This window comes from Bidens hawaiensis, unplaced genomic scaffold, assembly GCF_021521415.1.
Source record: "Bidens hawaiensis isolate Kalapana, Puna unplaced genomic scaffold, B.hawaiensis_p1.1 tig00001575_1, whole genome shotgun sequence".
NCBI lineage: Eukaryota > Viridiplantae > Streptophyta > Magnoliopsida > Asterales > Asteraceae > Bidens > Bidens hawaiensis.
In genome coordinates, this window is record NW_027491088.1 from 1,369,958 (window position 1) to 1,389,464 (window position 19,507).

General features: G+C 34.7%; 3 pseudogenes across 1 annotated transcript; 1 reads left to right on the top strand and 2 right to left on the bottom strand.

Annotated features, from left to right (window-relative positions):
- Positions 1–1,908: 1,908 nt before the first annotated feature.
- LOC143585457 (putative pentatricopeptide repeat-containing protein At1g10330 pseudogene) lies at positions 1,909–3,493 on the bottom strand (annotated as a pseudogene).
- Positions 3,494–12,223: 8,730 nt separating this feature from the next.
- LOC143585468 (WRKY transcription factor 6-like) lies at positions 12,224–15,237 on the top strand (annotated as a pseudogene). Its single transcript, XR_013144550.1, has 5 exons — positions 12,224–12,700; positions 12,799–12,897; positions 13,269–13,706; positions 14,483–14,596; positions 14,691–15,237. The product of XR_013144550.1 is annotated as a WRKY transcription factor 6-like (transcript).
- A 2,377-nt stretch (positions 15,238–17,614) lies between these two features.
- Positions 17,615–18,906, bottom strand: LOC143585476 (S-type anion channel SLAH1 pseudogene; annotated as a pseudogene).
- Between the last annotated feature and the right edge of the window lie 601 nt (positions 18,907–19,507).

Consider the following 19,507-nt stretch of genomic DNA (forward strand, 5'->3'; position numbering starts at 1 on the left):
CAGTGGGAACCCCACTAAGGGTAATACGGTCATTACAGTCAAACGCCGACGTACTCGATTAGATGGTTAAAACTTGTTCATAGAGTTGAAGCAACATCCTTGGCGCTCCTCGCATTCGCATCACATTGTTGTCTGAATAGGATTTGTTTGACTTTTGTCTAGAAGTGGTTCGATGTTGACTTTTCATATAACTTGTACATTTTCAATGATTTCCATTACGTATTGCACATGAAACGTGTTATTATACGAATGGGCTGGAGGTGAATTTTATTACATTTTTATTTTGTTTTAAACATTATTATCTAATTATTTTGTTTACTTTTTTCATGATCAAATAAATATGAAAAATGCACATTACCCTATTTTAGCATGCCCAACAATAAATATTTACTTTTAAAACAAGTTATCTGTGTTTAACATTTTAACATGCATGTATTTTATCTATACGAAAGTAAAAGGAAATAAAATCTTTATATTGGAGTATCATTTTATGCAACATGTGATCGAACAATAACAACAAATACGGTATTTACTAATTATCTAGTTACTTATTGTCTTAGAATGTCATTAGGCTTCTTAGTCGATTATGTGTCTTTAAGGTACGTTTCAGTTTCTTTAGTGTCCCATTAGGTTTCTTAGTAAAATATGTGTCTTTAAGGTACGTTTCAAATTCATTAAAATTGGTGTTTAATCTCCAAATATAAGAAGTGCATTCTGCTTTAGCAGGTGCAAAGCTCCTACTATTCTAGAAAGCAAAATCGTTGACAACTTCACATTAAAGCTACTTCAAGTAATGTTATGATGTTTATCTTCCTATGTTGTGTGTTTATGGTGTTTGATTTTCGTTTTTTCTTACCATTGTGTATGCGTCAAAATTAAGGTCGATGCTTTTGTTATGTGAAAGTTCTTGCTTATATAGCTAATGTCTAGCCCCAACAAATGTGCATGAGAAACTTTGTGACTTAAGGAGTTTACGAATCCAAGCTGCTTCAACAACAAAATTGGCGACACCACATAATTCCACATCAATGCTGGAATAGGAGATAACATGCCGTACTTTGGAATGCCAGGACACTAGATTGTCGCAGAGGAAGACACAGAACCATGAAGGACGCAACTGAAGACCATGATGAGGAGTACCCTAAATTAGCGTAGCGAAGATTGTGCTTCTAAGTTCTAAGGCATGCAAGTGTGGTTCACATGGGTCATGCATGGAGAGACAAACCTTCTTTATAAAGTGCATCTTGCCTTGTATCAAAACACAATGAAAACCATGCAAATGTCAAGCTCACCTTTTGTCTTAAAAACCGAACCCTAAACCCCATACTCTTTGCGATGTTAGAATGAACTGTTGGTGCTATACTTTAATTCGATAACTTTGATATTTAGACCAGCTGTAGTGGCCTCCGTTGTGAGGCATGTTTTGGGGCAAAACGAGGAACACACCACCCCCTCTCGTTGTGAGCCTTGATTTTGTAGGTGTTTGTTGTATATACAATGAGACGTTGTGAGAGTGAAGGAAGGAATGGTAACGATTGCAAGCGGGTTTTGTGGTTTTTTACCACTAAGCCACTTTTTGCGAAACTAGTTATTACTAACGGGGACACCACGTGTCGCACCCCCCAACCCATGTGCTTAGTAACCACCACACGTGTTCTTAGTTTAGATTTGTTGAAAGGTTTATTAACTCAATTCAATCAATATCATTAAATAAAGACTCGATATTTTATTAGTAAACAGGTTGGGCTTGTAGCTGTAGTGGGCTGGGCTGTGATATGAACTAGCTGGACTAGACCCCGTGAAGGAAGGAAGCTGTTGTCTAAAATCTAAATGGACCAACAGCACAATGTTAAGACAATAAGCAAGTGACAATTGCTACAAACTAATTCTTCATTTCCTTTATTATTATTATAACACATTGACCGTACTATAAGCTGGAGGCTTTTGATAACCACCATCAACCATAACATTTCTCAAAGATGTAGCATGCTCCCATTTATCCACGTCAGCATACATACTCGACAAAAGAATATACTGCCCACATTGCTGTGGCTCCAATCTATACAACCGTTTTGCCACCTCACTACCTATATCAACAGCCCCATGAAGTTTACAAGCACCCAAAAGAGCCCCCAAAACCGAAGCATCCGGCTCAAACGGCATCCTTCTCATGAACTCTTTCGCTTCTTCTAAAAACCCCGCTCGACCCAACAAATCAACCACACACCCGTAATGCTCCATTTGTGGAACCACACCGAACCGAGGCAACATTGAGTTGAATATTTGTAAACCTGATTTCACAAGCCCTGCACGAGCACAAGCCGTGAGAATTGCAACAAAAGTAACCTCGTTTGGGACCCGACCTTCAACCTTCATATTATCAAACATGTTTAAAGCCTCTTTCTCTTTACCATTTGAAGCGAGAGAACCGATTATCGCATTCCATGTACACACTTCCTTGTTCACCAAGTTTTCAAACACTTTCGTTCCATATTCCAAACCATCTGCTTTCCCGTATAAGTTAATCAAAGCCGTCCCCACGAAAGCACTGATTCGGTCCTCGTTTCTTGTAATGTAACAATGTATCTGATTTCCATATGACAACCCTACAACTCCAGTAATATTCGCACATGCAGAAAGAACGCTGACAAATGTCGCTTCATTCGGTCTCACAACACAATCACCAAAACGCGGCTGAATAATCATCTGTCGAAAAACGTTAATCGCGACATGATAACTCGCTTCCTTGACATACCCGTTAATAACACCAGTCCACGAATACACGTCTTTCATCGACATCGAATTAAAAAACACAAAACCCGAATCCATATCACCATTTTTACAAAACCCATCAAGCATAGCGTTACACGACACAATACACGGTTCACGCATTTCATCGAACACCTTACGTGCATAACAAACATTTCCACTTTCCGCATACAAATGAATAAACGAAGTTTGTACAAACGGGTCAGCTAATACACCACGTTTCAGAGCTTGACCGTAAAGGGGTTTATCGGTTAAGCAAGATTTAATGTTATAACTAGAAGCAGCAGCTTTGGCAATTGAAGTTAAAGTGTGTGAATTTGGTGGGATATTGTGAGAAAGCATGTGGGTGAAAAGTATTAAGGTTTTGTGAGGAAGATGGATATTAAGGTAAGCCCTAATAAGGGTGTTGTAGAATAAGGTGGTTGTCCATTGGACAGAAGATGGGTTGGGTGTAGAGAGGTTGCCGTGTGTGATTAAGATTGAATGGATTTGTTTGATTTGTGTGGGGTTTTTGATACAATTTTGAAGGAGTCGCAGGAGAGGTTCCGGCGAGAAAAGCATCCCGGAGCTCAGTCATACGGCGGTGGTTAAAAACTTAAAATAATGTGTCGTTCACGTTGACTAATTAAATGAAGTCAAAGAAACGATTAAAAAGAAGTCCAAATACAAAGAAAAGTAGTCCTCCATTCACGCTAGTCAACAAAAATAAATTATTTTTTTATAAATTGGGCCGTAGTTTTTTCTTTTACAATGGGCCGCATCTTCCAGAAGTAAAATATGGTTCAAAACTTCAATGTAATTGAATATTTGAAATAGAACCGAGCTTATTACGTGATAAATAATAATAATAATAATAATAATAATAATAATCTATATCACCCTTTCACATCCTCAATATTCTCTCACATGAGACACGCCGGAATATTAAGACCATGTGTAGTAATAAAGTTTCATATTCAGGGGTTATGCGTCACGTGGTGTCCAGTCAGAGTTATGGTTTTATACAAAAACAGGTTGTAGTCATAACTCTTCACATCCAGGGTTATGCGTCACGTGGCGCCCAGTCACTTTTATAGTTTTTGTTTTTTTTTAAATTTTTAATAAGAATAATCAAATAACAATAATATTTTATTAAATAAATATTACAAGAAAATAAAAAAAAACTATTCGTCTTTGTTGTCGTCGTCGTCGTCTTCGCCCTCTTCGTCGTCGTCCTCGTCGTCGTTTTCATCGTCTTCATCATCGTCGTCGTTGTCTTCATCATCGTCTTCATTGTTACCCTCGTTTTGATGCGCATAAATAAATTTTTAGACATCCGAAACGCCGCCTAAAGGTCTTCGGGTTCTTGTATCTCGGCGTGTCGCAGAAGTAATCCGCCATCAACCGGTTGTTGGCTTCGGCACGATCTCGTTCGATATATGCTCTTGTTGAAACGGGGGGTGGAGAGCTAATCGCACCCGTAACGGAACTCATATACTGTGTCGCGAGCATAATCGCACTCGTAACCGCCTGTTCCTCCTCCACGTCCTCGGCTTGTTGGTCGGGCCCGAAAAACTGTTTATATATAGATGGAGGATCCATATATAGTGAATTTGGTGTAAAGGAATTTTTATAGATTTGAAAGAGAATTTTTATAAATTTAATAAAGTTTGATTGAGAATGAAATGGTTTAATATATAAGAAATAATTTTTTTTTTAATTATCCAACAGTACAAAAAAAAGGTCAAATTTTGATTAATGTGTCATTCTCAGCGTTTTGTATACAACGCACGCGAAATGGAAATCAAAATAACGCAGTATGGCGGGTGTACCCCGCGTTTTGCTTCACAACGCTACGGGCAAAGCCACCACTACCGGTGGTCTAATGGTTCTCTCACCCGCCGGCACCTTCATCCATTCAATCAGTCGGTTACAGATTAACCTCCGACGAACTTTAATTGCTTCTTCCATTGTTTTAATTGTTCCTTCAATTGTATCTTAATATCCTTTTATTATTTGATCGGTTTCAATTGAAATCATTCATCCCCTGACAACTCAAACGCTGTTCTCTCTTTCTCTCTCACTCACTGGATTCTTAAGTCGATGGTTCATATTTGATTATAATCAAAACTACTTGCCGGCCGACATCCTCAACCTCAGGCGATCGTATCATCCTCCAATCAGTCCAGGTTTGTGATCCTATGCAATGTCCTTATACCAATGTTCAGTTTTATTTTGGTAATTAATTAACTTTACTAGGCTGTGTTTTTTATTCCAGATTGATATGAAGAGGGCCACTATCAACAAAATCATACTTACAAAGGTTAACATGCCACTTCGGATATGTGATAAGTGTGGGTATTATTATCTAATTGGCTTCTTTTATCTCTGAATTTGGATAACTTAGTTTCTCTGAATTTGGATTTCATAATTGATCCAACAATGTTGAAGGTTTTGTTGTCTAACTTTACTTGATTAGTTCATTGTTGATTTTTGCCCTAATTTTTGTGTAATATAAGAAAATGGGTGAGTTTGCAACTAATCTATGTTCTCAACCTTCTGCAGCGGTGTATCAAAACAGCTTAGCGATTAGGTCTTATTAGATGATTACCAAAAAAGTAATCTTTAAGCTTGTAAACGTGTCAAACTGCTCGTGAGCTACTTGAGTTTGGCTTGCTTAAACGAGACCAAGCCTAAAAGTGAGCCAGTTTAATAATGAGCCCGACATTCACTTATTAAGCTCGAGTGGTATATATTTACGCAGTAATAATTATTTTATATAAATTATGATACAAATACCTCAATGATAAACGAGCTGAATGTGATCTTTTGTAAGTTAAACAAGCTTTGGTCACCTCGGTTGATGTTTTTGCAGTTAATGAGCTTGTTAGCATTTATGTATCAATGTGTTTGCATTTTTATTAGCATTTTGCTGATGTTTATATATGCCTTTTTTTTTCGTTTTTGATATTTTTTGGCTGTATTTTAAGAACTTAAAAGAAAATATAATACTCATATATATATATATATATAGACAAGCCTAAACAAACTTTCCATGAAAGGGTTCAGGCTCGAAAGCTAAACGAGCTATTTGAGGCTAGCCTAGGCTCGACTTGAAAACTAAACAAGCTTTGTTTGAGGCTCGGCTCAGGCTCGACAAGGGTCGGCGTGGGCTTGAATAGCTTCTAAGCAGCACTCCTCGGTTTATTTGCCCTCATAAACGTCTATCACCATTAATTATTCAGACAATTGAACAGATGTCCGATAACGATTTAAACTGATAAAGATCATATGATTGAAACAGGAAAATACAGCGATTTTATTATGTAAAGAAGACCAAGCAATTCCCAGCAAATTGCGTGACATCTCAATACATGGAGCGAACAAACACGCAATATCACAGTCGGTTTCTTCTTACTGGAGTTAAGCTGTTAGAATCATCTTCGTGTTACGAACTTACGATAGTTCATCGGATCAATCTCATTGTTCTTCAAATTCTAAAGGATCTATCAATAGCAGAAAAGCCTCTACGTGTCCAAAGAGCAAAACCTTAGAACAACTACACATTCGACCTTTGTGAACGATCATTTAAGGTTTGTTATTATTAACTTTTTGATTATTAAACTATTAGTTATGATTTTAATAAATATAGATATACAATACAATAATTCTGAAGGGAAAGAGTGATGGGGTGACAGGGTCCATTTATGGCACATGAATCTACCAGCAATGGAGATTTGGGCTCTTCCTGGTAAGATGAAACAGTTCATTTATGTTTATTTTGTTAACAATATAAATGAACGGTTCGCAAAGGTAACTAAGCTAAAACCCGGTAAAGTTAATGCAAGGAAGAATGTGATGGGCCTAAAAAGTTACTAAAACTTAAAACTGTACTAATTTGTAACAGGCCATAAAGTTATAAATGAATACATTAGTGAAGGTAAACAAACGAACTTAAACAAATGTAAACTAACAAACATAAATGAATGAAGAGGCATTCAAAAGCCATTTGGTTGTTTTATTTTGTGTTTCTTGAGTCTGACTAAGTAGTGCAGTGGTCATTGTATTTTGTAGTTAGTGTGTTTGACTTTAAAAGTCAATGTAGGACAATGGTTGTTTTATTTTATTGTTAGTGTGCTTGACTTTAAACGTCAAAGTAGTACGTTGGAGTATTCTTTACAGTCATTATAACAATTAATGTATTAGTTTTTTGTTATTATGACTAGATTTGGAAATCCGAGTATTGTGCCGACCTGCTCTTAATCGTTTGTTCAATTAAAGTTAAACGAGGAAGCACGAACATGCCGCCTCCGTAGGTAATAAATTTTAGTTATGTTATTTACAAGCATATTTAGAGATGAAGGATATAAATATTGTATTTAAAGTTACATTTATGTTTTATATTTAGAATCATTCTTGCGTTAGTCCCGTTGATTTAAATGCCAAGAAAACTTTGACATTAAGCATGCGAATCAGCCAATGCCAGGTGAAATGTTAAAAATGAGACAACAATTGGAGTGTTTGCAGGTAGAACTTTGTGCTTGCTGTGGTGGTTTCTCGATAAATTACATGTCTTTCTATTAACATGTGTTGCTTTATAAATATAGTTATAAATCATTTTAATGGACTGTTTTTAAATTTTATTTCAGGTATTAATGGAAATAATATCTTGCCTTAAAGCTACTAAGTCAGGCAAAATAGACCATTTTCAAAATGTATCAACTTTACTTGGGGTCAAAACATGTTCTCGCCAATATAGTTAGTTGAAATGTGTTGGTTTACGAAAAAGTAACAAAACAGATCGTTATAATATATATATTTTTGAAACAGCCTCCGATGGTTGACTTTTTTTTAACCAAGCTGGACTTTTTCGGTACAATGGAAACCATTTGGGTAATCAAGATGGTACAAAGTTTTGGAATAATATGATATGCGAATGCTTGTTTCTTTCATTATAATTAGTTTTTAATATTTATAGTATCAGTGGTAAAAACTTATTTAATTGTGCTATGCAAGGATTGTGACATATATAGACCACACTAATGTTATAAACTTTTTATTAAAAATAAAACAAAGATAGTAAACAAATAAGAATACTAACAGGAATACTATACAATATATCGTGAGATGGTTGAAAAGTTAACATAAACAAGTACCGGCTTTTAAATTTTCTTGGGTTCACCTTAAAGATAACCTCTTTGTCTCATTACCATTGTTTTTACTCAACCTTCACTAAGATCTCTTGCGCTAACCAATAAAAAATTTTCCGTCGTTTTTCTGCTACAAACCCAACTCATACCGAATGAATTCTCATTGTGTCCCCGCCGCAACGCGCGGACACATTTACTAGTAGTAATAAAATGTGTATAGGGATGTGTTAACGTACAAAGTGAAAGAACCGTACAAAGCGTAAGAAATTATGAGAAAAAAACACGGTGGCAATTTTGGTAATTATGATAAAACATATTGAACTAGCGTAACAGAAATCACACTGTAGTTTTACATTTGTTCAAAGATTATTGTAGCGTAATTACCAATATTACAATAAATGACATTGCGTGTTGTTTTACATTTGCATCGTACGCTTCACAGTATAAGAACCATATATATATATATATATATTTATTTGATCAAAACCCAAATATACATCATATAAACTAATTAATAAGTATTGAATACGCCGAACTCATGGCTTAGAAATAAAGGTCGATATGAGTTGAGTTTGAGCTATAATAAATTGACTCGTTTGATGCACATTGTTTCCTAAGGAGTAACACCAAATATAGGCGGGATTCTAATATGTGCTGAGGGACATCAAACAGTATGACCACGGGGGCTTGGGGCTTGGAAATGCTCGAAACTAGAGTTAAGGCTAAAATGGAGGGCTCATGGTCCTAGTTAGGGAAGTGCAAATGGTATCGAGTACCTATATTTTTTTTATTTTTTTTAAATGAAAGGTTTAGTTTATTATTTGTCATATGTCGGGACAATTACAGACTAACGGCAGATAGACGGGCAACAAGCTGCGCCGCTACCCCCTTCTGAATAGCAAATCATACCCTACTAAACACAACGTTCCCTTTAGCACGGACGGAGTTACTGCTGACCACCTGCTGAACCCGCTTAAGGAACTGAACCGCGTCAGGGCCGAGAGCGCCAAAGGTGTCATTCACTGAGTACCTACTTTTTAAGGTTTCTAGATTTGATGGCTTTCGAGTGATGAGTGATGACCGTCTATGGCTAGAAATTTTGATAGATGGGTTCTCATTATGCTGATAGCTTTAATATTTTAACTGTATTTAATAATTTTAATTTTTTAAGAGAACTGAAAAATGATTAAAAGTTACAAGTAAGAAAATTCGTTTGACGAGCAAGTGAAACCTATCAAATACATTGTTTTATTCTTCAAACTTCTTCTGGTTGTTCAAACTCTAATAGCTCGCTATCGTATATGCGTATTCTAATATATTATTTTCTTAAATCATAATAAAATCCACACACGTATCACACAACATGACAAAGTCCATGCATTATATATTCACATTCATATATATAGACAAGGTAAGAAACGTACTACCATTCTCTCTTAGTTCTCCTAGAAATTTATGTTGGCAAAAGTTTCAAACACGAGAAAGACCGCTATGTATTATTATTAACATAACAAATTACCTAATAAAAAAATAAATTATACCCTATACTTGGGATGAGCTCGGTACTATACAGGTACCGGTTTTGAATTTCCCGATCCCGAATTTCCCAAAAAGTTGGTACCGGTACTGTTTCTGAATTACCCGATCTTGATTTTTTTAAAAACTTGATACCAGTACCATTCACTTATCCGTGCTTAATACGTTATGTATAGAAGAAACATTTGAGAATTTGATTTGATTGAACCTAAATTAAGAAATTTATTAAGTCGAATTTTTCCAAAAGTCAAAATCTATAGGCCTACATTTGTGACCTTTGCGACATTATTCTTAACTTCCATACACACGCATGCACACACATTGTAGGTTTATAGTGAAACAGTCAACGAGAATTAGGTATATGTAGTCTTTGTTATCACACTTAAAATAGATTTATATTTATCTTAAATTATTGTCTATACGCATATGTTATATAATTCTTATACAGTGATCATGAATGATAAAAAGTCTTGTGGCTCGTTTTAAATCAGCTCGCTTATATGCGAGCCAGGCTAGCTCGGTTTATAAGCAAACCATGATTGGGCCAAGGTAAGCTCCATCACCAGATGAGCTCGTTTAAGTTAAATATAGATTTTAATGTTTATAAGTTATAAGCCCATAAGCCCTCACAATATTGTCCGTGAGCCCACCAGAGAGACCACTCTAATATTAACTTTTACCTAAATTATAATATATAAATATTAAAATTTTTTAATTAGTTTTAAAGAGAGAACTTGATCGAACTCTTACGAGCCAAGCTGCATAATCACAATATTCAGCTTGTTAAGAGAAAACCGAGTCAAACAAAGTTATACTCGTTTAACTTCTGCGCCTGAGCCTAAACTAAAATTAGTTAAGCTCGGCTCGTCAATAAATTAGCTTTAAATATAACCAGATTTTAATTTGCATCCACTTTTGATCCTTCCCATCAAGTAGACTTTTGTCAACACAATATCCCTAAAGTCAGATAGAAAGCGTAACATTCTTTTGTTTTTAAATGGAAAATTTGCATGTTCATGGTCGTCATTTAATATTATCATTTTCCTAGATATTTTTTCTTAGCATTGTACCAATATTTCGTGACGTCTATGTAAGAAAAGTTGTCTGGAATTATGATATTTTAAGCGGTAGTAAATGTATTAGTCATAATTTATTTTTAATGATTTTTATCATAACTACAAGATACGATTTTAACTTTTATTTGCACTCATTCTTTTTTCCCCTCTTAGATGTCTAACTCATAGTCTCATACACCCTGTAAGCCTATTTCTAAATATACATTAATGTCCATTATAATTAGAAATCTCTATTGTAAGATAGTAATTAATATACTGAATTAATGCTGACGACTAAAGGTTGTCTTGCAATGTGTAGAGACCATAAGATCGACCCTGGAAACAACCAACTTTCAAAAGTGTTTCAATTAGGTCACTTATACATATTTTTCTCAAATTGGGTCACCAAATCTTCAAATCGACTCTCACCGATTTTTGTGTGCGTCAAGAAAGAAATGGAGGATAAGATGTGGGGGGTTGGAATTTGCAATATATGTAGTTATAATTAAAAAAAATTAAAAAACGTTAATTATTTTAAATTCAAGAATAAAATATAAAATTCACGTCGCCACTCAACGTCAACATAAAAAAAAGGATAAAAATATTTCCTATGTGAAACAAAAAAAAACGGTAAAAAAACATGTTAAAACCTTTAATTTAATAAAATATGAAATCAAAGCGGAAATGGAAGCTTAACTGACCTTCAAACATAAATAAAAAAAAGCAAGAATAATAATGAATCTTAAAAAAATATGGTCTTCAATTTCGATTATGAATCTTTTGCCGAAATTTCACAACGCAATTTTCAATGATATTAATCCACATTTTAATGATCCCACTATAGTCATATAAAAGAGCATCAGTGATTCGGTGGGTGGCTAGAGGACCGTAGTCTCAATAAAGAGAGCTGCTCGCTCAATGTATAAGAGGAATGATCAACAAGCTTTTAAATGATCAATATTCTTAAAATGGGTCGTAGCATTATCTCAAGGTAAAATATCGATAAACACTTTATTATTGAAAGATAAAACCGACTAAAAAACTTGTAATTATTCTTTGTTGATCAAACATCTAAAGTCTCAAACCAAAGCTTATATTTATAATATAACCCTTGACCTGATGACCAGAAACATTACCATAATAATTAATCATATTATAACTAGGAAATTAAACCAATTTATCAATTTAGGTTATTTCATTCATCGATTTATGAATACAGTCTGAAATTACCCACGTCATATTAATTAATATACATGTGTGAGACAATCGTAGAGATTTCTTATTTAAAAGTATGTGTTTTCTTAGCTCTTATATATATCCTCTATATCGATTAATAAATTGACTGCTTAGTAAGAGTTTCAAATTACAAATTTATGTGTGATATATATCGATTATATATCTAAGCATCCCAATAATTTTCTCTTACACTGATCTCTCTAGTCTCTTCACACGAAATTTCCTTTTCTGTGCACAAATACATATTTTCATCTTCAAGTGAAAGTTATACGTACACATTTGATGACCAAACAATATAAAAAAACAAATAAGAACCTAAAACGTAGATAAAAATAATAATACCTAATTTGACTCGTGTATTTTCATACCTAAAGATGTATTTTAAATTCAATAAAATTATTTTAGAAAATACTTCAAATATATAAAATAATTATTAGGTTTCAACTATATTTTTAATAGTACGTTGAAAATTTTCAAAACTATCTCATATATTATATTTATTTAATTTAATAGTACTAGTAGTAGTACAACCTGTTTCTTACGTGTGCATTGCGAAATAAAACGAAAACAAAAGAAAATAGTAATACTAATACCACGAGTTCTGAATCTTATTAAAAAACAAAAAAGAAAAAAGAAAAAAAGAAAACACATGCATAGTCTTCAGTCTCAATTTCCCTTGTTTATAGCCTGAGTCCACTCCTTATTTTCTTCATAAATGACCACCTCATTTACTGGACTCTTCTTTCATTCAGATCGCATCACTTCTACCCTCCATCTTTACCGGTATCCATGATGTTCACCGGACATAACTGGTCATCTTCATCTTCACCAACCCATCAAACCGACAGTAATGATAGAGTGATTAAAGAAGTAGATTTTTTCACCGATAATATTAAGGAACATGATCATGTGTCAAAGTCTGACAATTATCATTTTCATAAGGAGTCTACTATAGATTTGGATTTTAATATCAATGTAAGTAGATGATATTATATATAATAATATTGAATATTAATATTATCTTAACCTTTTTGTTCTTGACTACTTTGTTGAATCCGATCGTTGACTTTCAGACAGGTTTGCATCTTCTCACTGGAAACACAAGCAGTGATCACTCCGCGATTGACGATGGCGTGTCTCATAATTCTGACGATAAACGAGCTAAATCCGAGGTATTTATAGACTTATAATTATATATATGAAGTCTGGATCATATACAAATGAAATTATCGTACTAAACGTGAGAATCAAGCAGAGTAATTATATATACAAGTAGTGTAATTATATAATTATTCTACTTATATATATATAATTCTTCTACTTGATTATCATGTTAAGCACGTTAATTTCATCTGTACGTTAACTTTCCCCTATATATATATACAGATAGATAGATAGATCTGGGTTCAACTTTCAAGTCTCAGAAAGTATGAAATTTGCCGTTCAAAAAAATGTTATAGTTCTACGTTCATAATGCTATGATTATAATTTGTTCATATTATCTAACAATGGATTAACTGGATTTGAATAATTTGATGTTTAGTTAGCTAATGCTAAAGCTGAATTTGAGAGAATGAGTAGTGAGAACCAAAGGCTGAAAGAGGTGTTGAATAAAGTGATAATTGATTACAACATACTCGAGATGCATGTCGCGACTATGATGCAACAAAAACAAGAAGAAAAGGCTCGAAAAGAAGATGGTTGTATGCGGGCACCAAGGTCGTTGATGGATCTGGGATTAGCGGCTCAAATGACCACTGAAAATGATGAGAAGTATCGGTCAAATGGAATAAGCCACAATGAATATACGCGATCGGTAGAAAAGGAGTGTGCCGAAGTGAGCCAAGAGGGATATGATCGGGTTCATAGGTTGAATTCTTTGAAAGGTGATAATCGAGATGACGAAGACGTAGATCAATCTAATGAAGCAACCATTCGGAGAGCTAGGGTTTCTGTTCGAGCTCGATCAGAAGCTTCCGTGGTATTTATATTTAAAATCTTTGTTTACACGCACTTTGATATATACTATGAACGTATACTGTCCTGTTTGCGATCATTTGGCAATCGCTTTCAACAATAGTAAACGATGGTTACAAATGATTATGCAACAAAGTTGCGACGCAACTAAATGTTACGGCCGATTTTTTGATAAGAATTTCCATTGCAAAATTAGCTAACGAATTTGTTTTGATCGCTAATTTTGACCACTGTGACCATCACAAATTTTGATTGTTTTTATTTTTTTAGAAATTATAATTAATTTTCTACAAACCATTTTGTTTTTAATTTTAATTTTTCTAATCTGATTTTTCTTTTTACAAAATAATTTAGAGGATCTGACTTTTAGAAATATCTAAATGCATAGATTCGTCTTATTTAATTATTTCTATATAGTTCTCAATATATATTTTGTTTGAAACCACGTGGTATAAAAAATAATGGATTTTTCTCACATAATTTGAAAATTCCGTTAATACTTAACTTAGTTTTCTATGAAATTTATATAGAAATATAAACAAAAGTTAATCAAACAAATATGAAAATCTAAAGAAAAACTAAATTAATTGTGAGATGAAAAAACAAAACATAATTAAAGGTATAAGAAAATCTAAAATAAAGTTAAAAATACAACTTATTCGTATAAAAATTACAATGCAATACCCAAAGTAGTCACATTTCAAATTTACTAGCTTATTTTTATTTCATTTCTCTATATGATAACTCATTGAGCAATTACTTATTTGTATTCTTATTCAGATCTCAGACGGATGTCAATGGCGAAAATACGGTCAAAAAATGGCGAAAGGAAACCCATGTCCACGCGCATATTACCGGTGCACCATGGCTGCCGGTTGCCCCGTTAGGAAACAAGTAATTTTCTTTAAATTAAAACAATGATTACTCTGTCTTTAAAAAAAATTAAAATGTTCATTGATATATTATATGTGTTACATGTTTTAAATAGGTGCAAAGATGTGCTGAAGACAAAACAATATTGACCACCACCTACGAAGGCAATCACAACCACCCTCTTCCATCAGCCGCCATGGCGATGGCCTCCACCACCTCTTCCGCAGCCAGGATGCTACTCTCCGGTTCCACGCAAAGCTCCGATTATTTAGCTAGAACAGCTCTTCTTCCATGCTCATCTAGCATGACTAGCATTTCAGCATCTGCCCCATTTCCAACAGTCACACTAGACCTCACTCGAACCCCGAACCCGTTACAATTTCAAAGGAGCTCTAGTATGCTACAAGTACCCGATTTTCGGCTGCCTTTAAATGATCAATATTCTAAATTCTCAGGGCTTCAAATGTCTCAAAACATTGAGGCTCAAGGGTCTCCACATGCAGCCTTGGCTGACACGGTAACAGCTCTCACGACCGATCCAAACTTTACTGCCGCCCTAGTGTCCGCGATATCATCGATAATGGGTGGTGGCAGTGGTGGTGGCTCTACTGGGAATAATAATAGTGAGAATGTTAATGCTGCCAACAGCAATTGAGGTTTTTATGATAAGAGTGTGGTATTAAATTCGTTTTATAATAGTTTCCTTATTAATAGACAGATATTTTTATGCTTCTTTAAGCCCTACTTGCGGTGCGCGCATATAATGTATATATGTGTGAACCCTCGGGTGGGCAAAAGTGAAATTGCACTAATTTTGACGTTATTTTACTAAACTCGTGAAAATAACGTTAAAAATAGCGGAAGGTTAATCAGGCATCATGTGGTGGCGTTGATAGCCGAAAGACAAGGGTACATGCACCGATCAGCCGATGATTGAGTTTTATGTGCCTTATGTCCAAGGCTTGATGCAAAACTACTATCGAGCCGGGGGTCTCACCGGAAGCAGCCTCTCTATCCCTATGGGGTAGAGGTAAGGCTGTCTACATCTTACCCTCCTCAGACCCTACCATAGCTTTGCTATTGGTGGGATATACTGAGTACGATGATGATGATGATGATATTTTTATGCTTCTTTCCTTTTAATATTCTTTCTCAGTTTTTTCTCTAAAGTGTTGGTTGGATTATTTTTTTTCTTAATAAAAAGGAAATATTGTTCCAAAACGTGTTGTTCTGGATATGCAAACCGGCCCACGCACAGACTGTCCCAGGCCCATCACATGAGAAGTAAATCAGTCTCACTCAGCGGCAAGACGATTGACGCTTAGGATCGGTTTCAAACCCACAACCTTTTGGTTATTGTTCCAAGTCTTATGCCCCCTTAACCAACCGAGCTACACAGCGGGGACAATATAAAAAAGGAAATATATGCATGTCTTTGAATGAAGTAATTTTCTAAAATTCTGAAAATATAACATTAGTTACAAAGTTACATAAATATATGTATATCATGTAAAGGTGTATTGAGAAGGAAAAAAACCCCTATACTTGGTATGATGTTGGATGTTAAAGAAAGTTACATGAATAATATATGGCATACTAATCCATATAAACGTATAACTTCGATAAGTATACCAATTAATCAAGGTCGGCTCAACCTTATTTAACTTATGATCTAAAACAAGATAAAAATGTAGAGTCAATTTCTATGATAATCTAAGATTTCTTACTAACATAAACTTGTAAACTCACCTAATCTAAGGTTTCCCGTTAAAAAAATATACATATATCGACCACACATTAGCCATAATTCTAGGCCTTTGTTCTCAATCACAACTAGCTACTAGCTAGTGTGCCAATTCTATATATTAAAAGGTATACTTGTAAAATAAAATAACTTTTTTTTAAATAAATGATGCTTTAACAACATTATAATTTGTAAATACACGATGAAAATTTATGTCGCAAAAAATAATAATAACTTACCATCTTTGCGTATGCTTCAACTTTCAAGTTTGATACAGGAAGTTGGGCTTAAGTTTGGACCCTGACAAACAATTGATTACCTTAGCCCAATATCTTTGTATGATTGCCTTTCCCGACACCATAGACCCATAGTTATTTTTATTTCTTTGTAACATGATTTTTCATATAGGTAAAGTGGGAAACTCGTGGTTCTTGATATAGCTCACTCATATGAACACTTGATATGATTTGGCTTGCCAACTGCTAACTAATTTGGCTCTAGTAATCACATATTATCTCATATAAAGTAGCACATTTTCTTGTATACTGGTACTTCGTTGATGTATTAGAGGGATATATATGCACAAATAATTAATGACTAACCTAGCCCAACTATTCGGGTTTTGGTTTGACCCACCCTGACCCATGAAGCAAGGAGAGATCCATATATATGATCAATGGAATAAAAGACATAACCCTCACCCTTTGAATTTGAGAATCTTTGTAACCTTTTCATAATAAGAAAATCGCCGATTGTTACCAACTCATGCACGTTTCTTAGTTGTAAGTTGTAACATTCAATATTCTTCACTGTCACTTAATTTCTTAATCTTATATAGTAAAATTGCTAGAATATTTCCTTTGAAGGGGCCATGGTGTATTGGTTCTTGTTCTATAAAATTCTGTTTCTCTTGAAGGTATTTCTTTTTTGTTTTCGATTTTTGCTCATATATGATACACGACGGATGCACTTCCGCTCTTTGCCAGTTACTTGTGTAATCCGGGGTGTCATCATGGACATTTACCACACTTCATGCCCCATATAAGAGTATATATATTCCTTTATCATGTGAAGATAAGGTTGGAACGTATATGCATCGAACTTTTCTAATAGTGCGTTCTTTTCCAAAACACATTACACATATACTTATTCTCACGTTGTAGGTTAGTCATATGCTCTGTTTTTTTTCTCAGTTGAACAATCTACATGTGCTTCTACGTAGATTACGAACTAATAAGCCATTCTGTTTTAAATAATTGTGATTTAACTGTTATCATTGATTAGCATAATATTCATGGGTCCAATAAGTTTTTTTTTATAACATATTCTCGCGTTAAAAAAATTAAGAATATAATAATTACAACTTTGAAGCTTAAGCGCCTAGATTACTAGCTATTCCTTCGAAGGTTCACTAATCACCATCTCTAGCAGCAAGATCGGTATTCGTGTTGAGGGCGTTACAAACCATTATAACAAACGAAACCAATACCGACAGTCCCAAGAAAATAAGCATAACCAAATGAGCCATTGTAGTCTTCATCTCTTGTGCATATTCTATCGAACCCAATGCCAATACTGTCAACGGATACGAATACGCCCACCACACCACATTAAACTTCTTCATTGATTTCTTGAACAAATTCGGCCTCGAAACCAAAGACAAAAACAAAAACACCGAAAGATAAAACAACATCTTCGACGAACAATCAAACGTCCCCGAAATCGAGCCCCAAGTTAAGCTAGCCATGCACGGGGCAGCAATGAACAAGAACATAACCGGCCGAAGCATCACAGGCATGCAACTGGTTCCCGTTAGTCTTTGATAGAGTGTAACAAATAGTACCACATAATGCACAAGTCCTAATGTAAACATTATTATTGCACACTCTCTCCATCCCATTTGCGCGGCTGCCCGTGCTCCTACGAAGTTTCCGATAACCGAGAGTTGGCTTGCTGGATTCGCAGCCGTTGATAGAAACCTTTTCCCTTTCGTAAACCATTGTCCGTATATTTTCACATCAAGAATTAATATGGGAACAACAAATAGTAACCAAAGTGCATGATAATAAACGGTTGTTGGAGATAAAAATGACAATGGGGATGACTTAAGCAATAGAAGCCATGATATCCAAGGGGCAAAAAGGTAATTTACGTTGATATGGTTTAGGTATTCATCTTTGACCATGTTGAATAATAATATACATCTTAAGATGTATAATATGGAAAGTGATACTAGTATGAACAAAGATAAAGACCATATGAGGATGAATGCGGCGTAGGGGATCGTTAACATTTTCCGGTATGCATGGGCGTTTTGGGGCGGCTCGACTAGGGTTTTCCAAAGTAGGGTTTGCCAGCATAGGGAAAGAGTTATACGAAAGTAGCCTGCATGGAACCTTGAAATGAGTGGAAAGATAGTGGATTTGATTGTTAGGAGGGTGTCGTCGTGGGCGACGGCTTTAGGGGTGGTTGTTGAGTCGATTGTTAGCTCGATATGTGGCGGTGGTGGCGGGTGTTCGGTGGATTTCTCTTGGGTTGTAGTGGTGGTGGGAATGGAGAAGGTGGTTTGTGTGTGTGTTCTACACATTGCTGTATATGCAAGTTTGCTTCTTGGTGGTGTGACTTGTTTCACATGTTTAAGCTTTTGGAGAGAGTGTGTATATATAGAGAATAAGTGAGTATTTTAAAAACATTTTAGTTAACCCTTTTTATTGTGAGAATAAAAAAGAATTACACTTTATAGGATTAGATGATTATTAGAAAAATGATAAGGCAACCATTGTATTTGTCTACTTGGTACTTTTGTTCTTTATTGGATCTTTTTGTACTGTTTAAAACAATAAGATTTAATAAAGTTAGGACATGACAAGAAGAAAGATAAGTATGCAGTAGTAAGTGAATTTTAACATTGTTTTACTAAAGGCAATCACTACTTAAGAAATTTCATCAAAATGAACACAAATCAAAAAATAAAATTAGCTTTTGGTTTTTAAGTGATAAACATTTACAATTTACCGGCCACACGCATGGAGAAACGAATGCGAGCTTTGCTAATTTTTACATCGACGGCCTAGAAACATGCAAAGTGAAATCTTTAGGCGTAAATAAGGCCACAAATTTTCGGTGAATCACTGGCCGATGCTCAAATTTTACGAGAATATGTTGAATTCAAAACATTAAAAAATTTA